General features: G+C 33.5%; 1 pseudogene; it reads right to left on the bottom strand.

The window, feature by feature from the left end:
- Window positions 1–2678: 2678 nt before the first annotated feature.
- On the bottom strand, window positions 2679–7447 carry LOC120216887 (annotated as a pseudogene).
- Between the last annotated feature and the right edge of the window lie 642 nt (window positions 7448–8089).

Below are 8089 nucleotides of genomic sequence, written 5' to 3'. Positions count from 1 at the left end.
TTCTTCACACGTGGAAGCCAAGAGCAAAGGTGAGAATTTTTATTAGTTGATTATTATTTGAATTCTAAGTTTTGGAAAGTAAGAAAGCTTAAAGAAGTCTAAAGATAAGTGAAAACTCAAAGATGAAGATGTTAGAAGAGATTAAAGAAAATGGGGTTTTAAGTGAAATTTTGAATAATAAGGTTTAAATGAATTTGAAGGATGAATTTGACTCGTCATCTATAAGAATAAGAAGTTAGAAGTGTTAGAATTAAGTTTGGATAACATGGAAAATTTGGTATGATTATTGATTTCCATATGAAATATGGAATTTTGAGGTTAAAGATGAGATAAATGAATATTAATGAGTTTAAGTACGTATATGTAAGTTAGGAATATGAAAAGGGAGGAAATATGAAGGATTTAATCCAAAAATAATGAATTTTCGGGTTCAAAAAGAGGATTATGGGCAGAGTGCATCGATGCATATTCATAGTGCACCGATGCATCAAGGTTAAAACACAGAAATTGTTTGAAGGTGTATCGATGCACAGGTAGTGCATTGATGCACTCTTTTAAAATACAAACATCGAATGTATTTTGTGCACCTATGCACAAGTATAATGATAAGTATAAATGTATTATTATGTAGATATAGAATGAAAGCTTGTTCGGAACAAACTAAGGATTAGGATTGATTCAAAGCAAACGAGGCCCAGGTGAGTGCATACAAGTTAGTTTATGATGTTTAATGGAAATAAGACTTGCGACGAGTCTATTTCCTATATTAGAATGTATGAATTTATGATCATATGTATATGTTTGATTTGCGTATATATGATATAAATTACAGTAGGTGTTAAATGATTTGTGTGAATACATGTAGTGTGATCAGTTATAGGAACTAATATGAATGATCTATATGATTGCATGGGAAGTGAAATAAGTTATATGATAGATGACCATACATGTTACAGGGTATAGATGATCAATTATGAGAATCAGTATAATATATTTATGACTACATGAGATGGGTGATGAGTTAAATAAGACCAACTATAGAGTAATATGAGAATATTTAAGAGAATAATATACAAATCATAAGATAATAAATTAAGAGACTTTATGAAAATGGTATACATAAATTAGGGGACATGAGCATAACAATGAAACGAACCTATAGGATAAACACTATAGGAAAAAGTGATATGACGTATAGGTATTTCTATTATAATGTTACATGATATGTATGTATGTTAAATGAATTATGTGATGGTATAAGAAATGATATGAATTATATAGGCGAAAACATGTATATGTTATGAGATAAGACATATGACTATGAGTTATGTGAAAAAGAATACAAGTAAAGGTGAAAAGCTATGTGATACGTGATATGTGAAAGTGAATTACATGTTTATGTGAATATTTGAAATGAAATAAATGATAATGCCCATGTTATGTGTCATGAGAGCTAGGGGTATAGTTGGCATGTCAAGAGTTGAGGGTCTACGCGGTCCTTCGGGACATATGTATATTCTTTGGAACATTTATGAGGTCTTTGAGACACATACTTGGTCCTTGGTATATGTATATGATTCTTAAGGAATGATATGTTGTCCTTATGGACATTATTATATGGCACTACGGTGCATTTCTACGCGGCACTTCGGTGCATTTATACGAGATGTGGTGACAGCATTAGTGCACCTGTATAGACTCACATATCTATAGTTCTCACAAGTGTATCATGGGCTAATCAAAGAGATAACATAAATACAATATATATATTGTATATGCTTTTGGTGATAGGAAATGTGTTACAGGAATTATGATTTATGGGTGTTTCTTGGTGAAATGATATATGTGTGATATGATACACAGAAATGATAAGTACAAGATCATGTGATAAATAATGTGATGATAATGATAATAATATATATGATAATGCTAAGAAAGTAGATGATATATGTACATGAGTGTATTTGTTATATAAAAAGGTGTGTGATTTTGTATGAAATTGTTATATGATTTTGTATGATAAGTTAATATTAAATGTTCATGTGGTTTGTTATATGGAATGTTTTATGATTTCTATTATATATTTTATTTACCTCACTAAGTCATCGATTTAGCGTGTAATTGTTTCACACGTAGGTTCGAGAAGAATATAGAGCAATGTGGAGCAAGACAGGTCAGAATCTCCTTTACAAAGTTCAGATCATAAAATATATATGTATTTGACATGTAAATAAAGATTTGAATCCGATATACTCGAATTGGTTTTGTAAAATCATATGATACTAATTTATGTAAATTAGTCAATTGTATTTAGTAAAAGTTTTAAATTATTCACTATTTTGTTCAAGTAAAGGTTTTGAAAAGTCAATGTGACATCTCAGACTCGTAGCAGGATCGGGTATGGGTTGGGGGTTTTACAAAGCTTTATGTATATCTCAATGGAACATGCTGTACCGTATGATATATAAGAGAAAATACATTAAAAAGTTTCCTAGCCGGGTTTAGAACTCGATAAAAATCAAAATAAGTAAAAAGGATACAATTGGCAAACATATTGCTATAGACAAAAGCAGGATGCAGTTTCAATGCTAAAAAAGGCACCTAAATCTTATGTTTAGAACTTAAGCAAATCCCTGCCAATGCAGTAACTAAGGATATTATCCCACTAACTCTATTGGTATTACTGATAGTACAATAGCTGCTGAGCAGCAGTAACATTCTGGAACCCACCATCATATATAGCTTGGATTCCTCCAGCAGCACCCACTCCCATTGCTGCCTGCTTGAGAGGGTGCATTAGGGCATGAACGCCACCCAATTTGCTCATAGCCAAAAGCCTTTCATAAGCTGAAAGGTCAATTGCTGAAAGGCCCAGTAAAGGTGCAGCTGTAGGTGGGGGAAGTGGATTTGAACTTGTCCCCGGTGGTGAAGGCTTGCTGCCCCAGGAGCACTAAACAAACAAATTACATGTGTCAATTTCTCATTATCCAAGGACCAAAGAATTTTTTTTAAAATGAAAGTTGGCAATGTAACTATGAGATTATAGACTAGCAAGATTGAATCTAAAGATCGTTGACCGTATATAACAGTCATCCAACTAATTTTTGGATATTTAATGATGAATGATTCAATTAATATACCATGTTATGCACAGACTTTCCAAATCATCTTCCAAAGACTTTCAAAACTACACATCAATGTTTCTATATTTATATTTCTCAAATACAGAAGCCAAATTCTGACTAAAACACAGAAGACAAACCTTAATTTGCTTGCCACATAGAAATGACTGAGCGTTCCCCATCTGAATAGCCAAAGCAGCCCCAGAATGAGTACTGTATCTCACAAAGCCAAAGCCTTTGACGCTGGACCCAAACCTCCTCAATCACCCCAGCACCAAGAGCATGGAAGTGACAATGGAGTTCATGCTGAGTGACCAGCAGGATTAAAAGGAACCGTTTAATTGGACAACCTGAAAAGTTCCTTTTTCAAAATACAACAAACTTTCAAAACATTACTCTCTCACATGCAGTAAAAACTTCATTAAAAGATGGGATGGGTAAAAGATCAATTTTTTTTTAACTTTAGATGAGTTTCAAAAAAATGAAAAAAACTATCGTAAAATTAGAGTATTATGCATGCATATGGAAATATAAGAGTTCCTAAAAGTGGTACAAATACCTGTTTTACTTGTTCTATGTAAAGTAAGCTCATAATGCTTGGTAACACAATTTCAGCACTAATTTCAATGTCTAAAAATAATAACTAGAAGATCTGTTGAATATAGTTACTTGCCTCTGGTGCAAGATTACCCACATAAACAGTAGTATATTGAGGATTATTCTCGGGAGCCTCATTGGTGGTCTCTTTACTATCCTCTGCATACCAATGTAACAAATGTAAGTTTATTTCCTTTTCGGTACAAATTTTAAAGATCCATAAAAGTTTTTTTATTTAAGCATGGAACAAAGTAATCATTAATGTGAACGATTTAAAAGAACCCTGCTACAAAAACAAACATACCTGATGAACCATTGGATAGTTCAATCACACTTTTAGCATCAGAGCTTTGCTTGTCATCATTGCTACTAACACTCTTTGTTGCCCTGTTACAACGGATTTGTCGAACTGCCAAGCCACTTTCCTAAAAGAATAAATCAAAAGCACATTTGAACTTTTACTGCAATTTGAATCAACAGCTATTCATCCATGAAATTTGTCTAAAAATAGTACTAATATATTTATAACAGATCAGCCACAATATTTTAACAAATTGGTCATCTACACATGGTGATTTTACAGGGAAAACCATTAAAGAATAACAGAGGACAAAGAAAAGGGAAGGCATTTTGTACTAATATTTCAGAAACATATTAAGAACACTCCAAAGCATGAAAGATATGAAATAAAACTTTTGAAGCTAACTTCATTCGATGAGCTAACAATGCAAACAAATGAAGATTAAAAAAATCTGTGTAGAGTACAAGCATCAATCTTACCACTTAAGTCATTAATTGCACTTTGTGCATCCTGAACAGAGGAAAAAAGGTCAACACCAATAGATGAAATAAAATGGAAGAGATAGGGGCGACAGAAACTTGAGCAAGGAACAGTACCTGCTGGTTGTGGAAAGACACAAACCCAAATTCTCTTGAGCGTCCAGTTTTCTGATCCCACATAACCCTTGCATCCCTGAATCAGTTAAGATATCAAAGCTGTTATTCATGCCAACACCAATAAATCACTACCGATAACTTGGGCCTTTACTTTTAATAAGTTATATTAGAGCCAATGCATTCATTTAAATCAAGATCAAATTGACAAAAACACATTTACGAACAACTCTGATAGACAGAAAAGCATGCATACAGCATTGCATCAGTAACCTCGGGACTGAGATATCCAACAAATATATTAAAGTGACCTGCACTGATTGGCTGATCAGTATAACAAGAAAGAAAATTTCCAGCAGATCATAAATGTTTTGTGCAAAATTTCCAAAAAAAAAAAAAAAGAAAACCTGATGTATCCTCTCTCTGACCACTAGCATATGCCCAATTAACCTTGATAGGCTGTCCAAATCTGTAGATTATGTGACATGATATCAAAGCTAACCCAAGGCAAAATAAGAGGAAAAAAACTAAAATTAATGCTTACAAATGCCTTCCATTTAGAGAAAATATAGCAAGAGCAGCTGATCTGCGATCAAAGTAGTGGATGAACCCATATGATGAATGTTCCAGTAGGAGGAAAAACAACATGTCAATCATTTGGCGACATGAGAAAGTAAAAGGGAGAAAAAATTGAGTCAAGAAAGTTAACCATTGCACGATTAGAGCACCCTCACAGCTTTTAGCTTTATAAAGGTTAAAAAAAGAAGAAGAGGGCAAATACCTTTTCCTTTCTAATAAGCTTGCAACCTTCAACAGGACCGGTACTTGCAAAAACCTCTTGGAGTAGTGGTTCAGTCACTTGTGAATGGATGATTCCCACATACCTGCAGTTTCTCAAAAATTTAAAAACTAGAAGTTTGAAAAAAAGAAGAGACAAAAGACTATACAAGTAACTCTATAAATTGTCAAAAAGATGCAAGATCATTTAAGTATCTATCAAACTATCACACTCTAAAAATCATTTAACTGTCAAATCAAGGAGCCATTTGCTTAGAATTTTGCACAAAGGGTCGTAGCAACATATTCAATTACCAGACTCGTAAAGGAAAGCACCTCCAATGTATATGGTTGCTCACAAGTGACTAGGGTAATTGCTTAAGCAAGGTGGGGAAAGAAGTGGTGAATGGTATGCAAAAGAAGAAAAATGGAGAAAGGAAAACAAAATCTAGGCAAACACTCACACACTGCGGCAAATACTTGGATCAAAACCAGGAGGCAGATTTCCACTTGGGGTTGGCTCTATCTGCAGAATAAAAAAGAGAAAAATAAAAGAGGGGAAAAGAAAAACGGTGTAAAAAAAGTCACTTCCCGCTCAACTCAATTCTAAAGCCACTGAATCCGGGAAATAGGATGAGTTTTCGAAGGTATCCAACAGTCAGCCTAGAAAAAATCAAACAAGATGGTAACTACAACCATCACAAATGTGATCATCGCGTCTCCTACTTCAAAAATACTTTATACTTAAAGAAAAAAAAAAGATAATAGACATTCATGCTTTTAGAATTATCACATAGCCCCCTTTAATTCTTTTCAGTGCCGACCAAATCAAAATTAATCAGCCGCATCTAGATAAGACATGCTTTAGCAGAACCATAGTTCACAAATCGGTGTAATCAAGAATAAGGATGCTCAAAGTTCCTTTTAACTCCCTCCTCCTAAGTGAAAATAAATATATATCTTTCTGCACAATTCAAACAGAAAGGACTTCTGGACATGTAACAAATAATTATGCAGAATCGCAGATAGATTAAAAGCGCCATATACTTTATAAATTAGCTTCATGTTGTTTTATTCAACCCTATAAACGTAAAGATTCCCAAAATCAAATGCAGGAGCCATGTTTTACACTTCAATACTTGAAAGAAGAAACAGATAAGTTGTACATTTCACGGAATATTTCCAACATAGTGATAACGATAGACAAATATAAACATGGACAAAAGACTGATTGATTGTGCATGTGTGCAAGATAGGTGGCAACTAAATATTATTCGAATACACTCCACATTTCTCAAAATTTGAGAAACAAAACAAAGATTAACCAATCAAGAAAGAAACTCGGTAGATGAGAAAGAAGAAACAACAGAGAACCCAGTAGTTTTCCCATTGAACTCTGTCTAAGAGGAATAAGAATATTTTGAACTTCAATCTTTGATCAAATTTTAAACCCAAAAACAATGAGCTTCAGTTCAAATTTAAAGCGTATTTTAAGTCACTGGCTTTTCTCATTTCTCAAAACCAAATCCGAAAAATTTTCTCCGACCATAAATCAAGAAATAGAAACTTTTTTTATTAAAAAAAAATCACATTGAAATCACAAAATAGGAACAAAGGCGATCGAATTCAAGCAAAAGGCATGGTAAAAGTTTATCTTTCAAATATCAGATATGAAAGCATCAACTATCAAACGAACCCAATCTCCACCAATTCAAATACAATAAACCAAACACGATTTCAAAAATAAAAATCTATCCAACAGATCACTCCTGAAAACCGGATCAAAAATTATCAGAAACTCGATGAAAACAGAAATTGGCGAAAAATTTAAAAGATGATTAAAAAAAAGAAAAAAAGAAAGAGTTGAAAACCTGAGGAGGTGCCAAGATGCCAGGGTGATCGAGAGACTGTTGCTGGAGGAGAGCTTGTTGCTTCAGCCTCAGATGCTGCATTTTACCCGGCGGTTTTCAAGGGAAAACTAATCGGTATGTCTGGTTTCCGTGAAAACTACCTTTTGTTCTCTTCTCCTCTGTTAGGGGACCTTGAGAATGGGAGAAGAAAATGAAAAAGGAACACAAGGGCCCTCAAAAAAACAGAGAAAGTGGGCACTTCCATCCAAACAATATTTATACGATGTTGGGAAGATGTAAATTGCATGTGTTAACAGGCAACAAAATCATAAAATTAAGGGTAAACTATAACAGTGACCTTCAAACTATTGTCTTTTCTTATTTTGTTCACTATTTTTGAATTTTTGTCAATCAGGTCACCACACTATTTAAATGCATTCAATCAAGTCACTTGTCATTAATCTGCGTTCAATCAAACCACTTGTCGTTAAAATTTAACAGAAGTGATGACTAGGGATGGGCATGGATTTCGGCTAATCCGACCTGACCCAATATCTACACCCTCTACTGACCCGAATCTGACCCGATTTTTTGAGATAAAATTTCGAACTCGACCTGAAATAATAATAAAATATTATTTTTATTCAATAAAAATAGTTATTTAATTGAAAATGATATATAGAGGGGTATTATTATAATTATCTTAAATATATAAGGTAATTTTTTTTTCAGGTTGGGTATTTTTCACCATAATCCGACCCGACCCAAACATAACTTTTTAAAAAAACTAAACCCGACCTAATTCGAACACGGTTTTTTAAGAAGAAAAATCGAGCCAATCAGATCCTA

Source organism: Hibiscus syriacus, unplaced genomic scaffold (genome assembly GCF_006381635.1).
Source record: "Hibiscus syriacus cultivar Baekdansim isolate YM2019G1 unplaced genomic scaffold, ASM638163v2 tig00110174_pilon, whole genome shotgun sequence".
Lineage (NCBI taxonomy): Eukaryota > Viridiplantae > Streptophyta > Magnoliopsida > Malvales > Malvaceae > Hibiscus > Hibiscus syriacus.
This window is presented reverse-complemented; position numbering and strand designations above follow the sequence as displayed.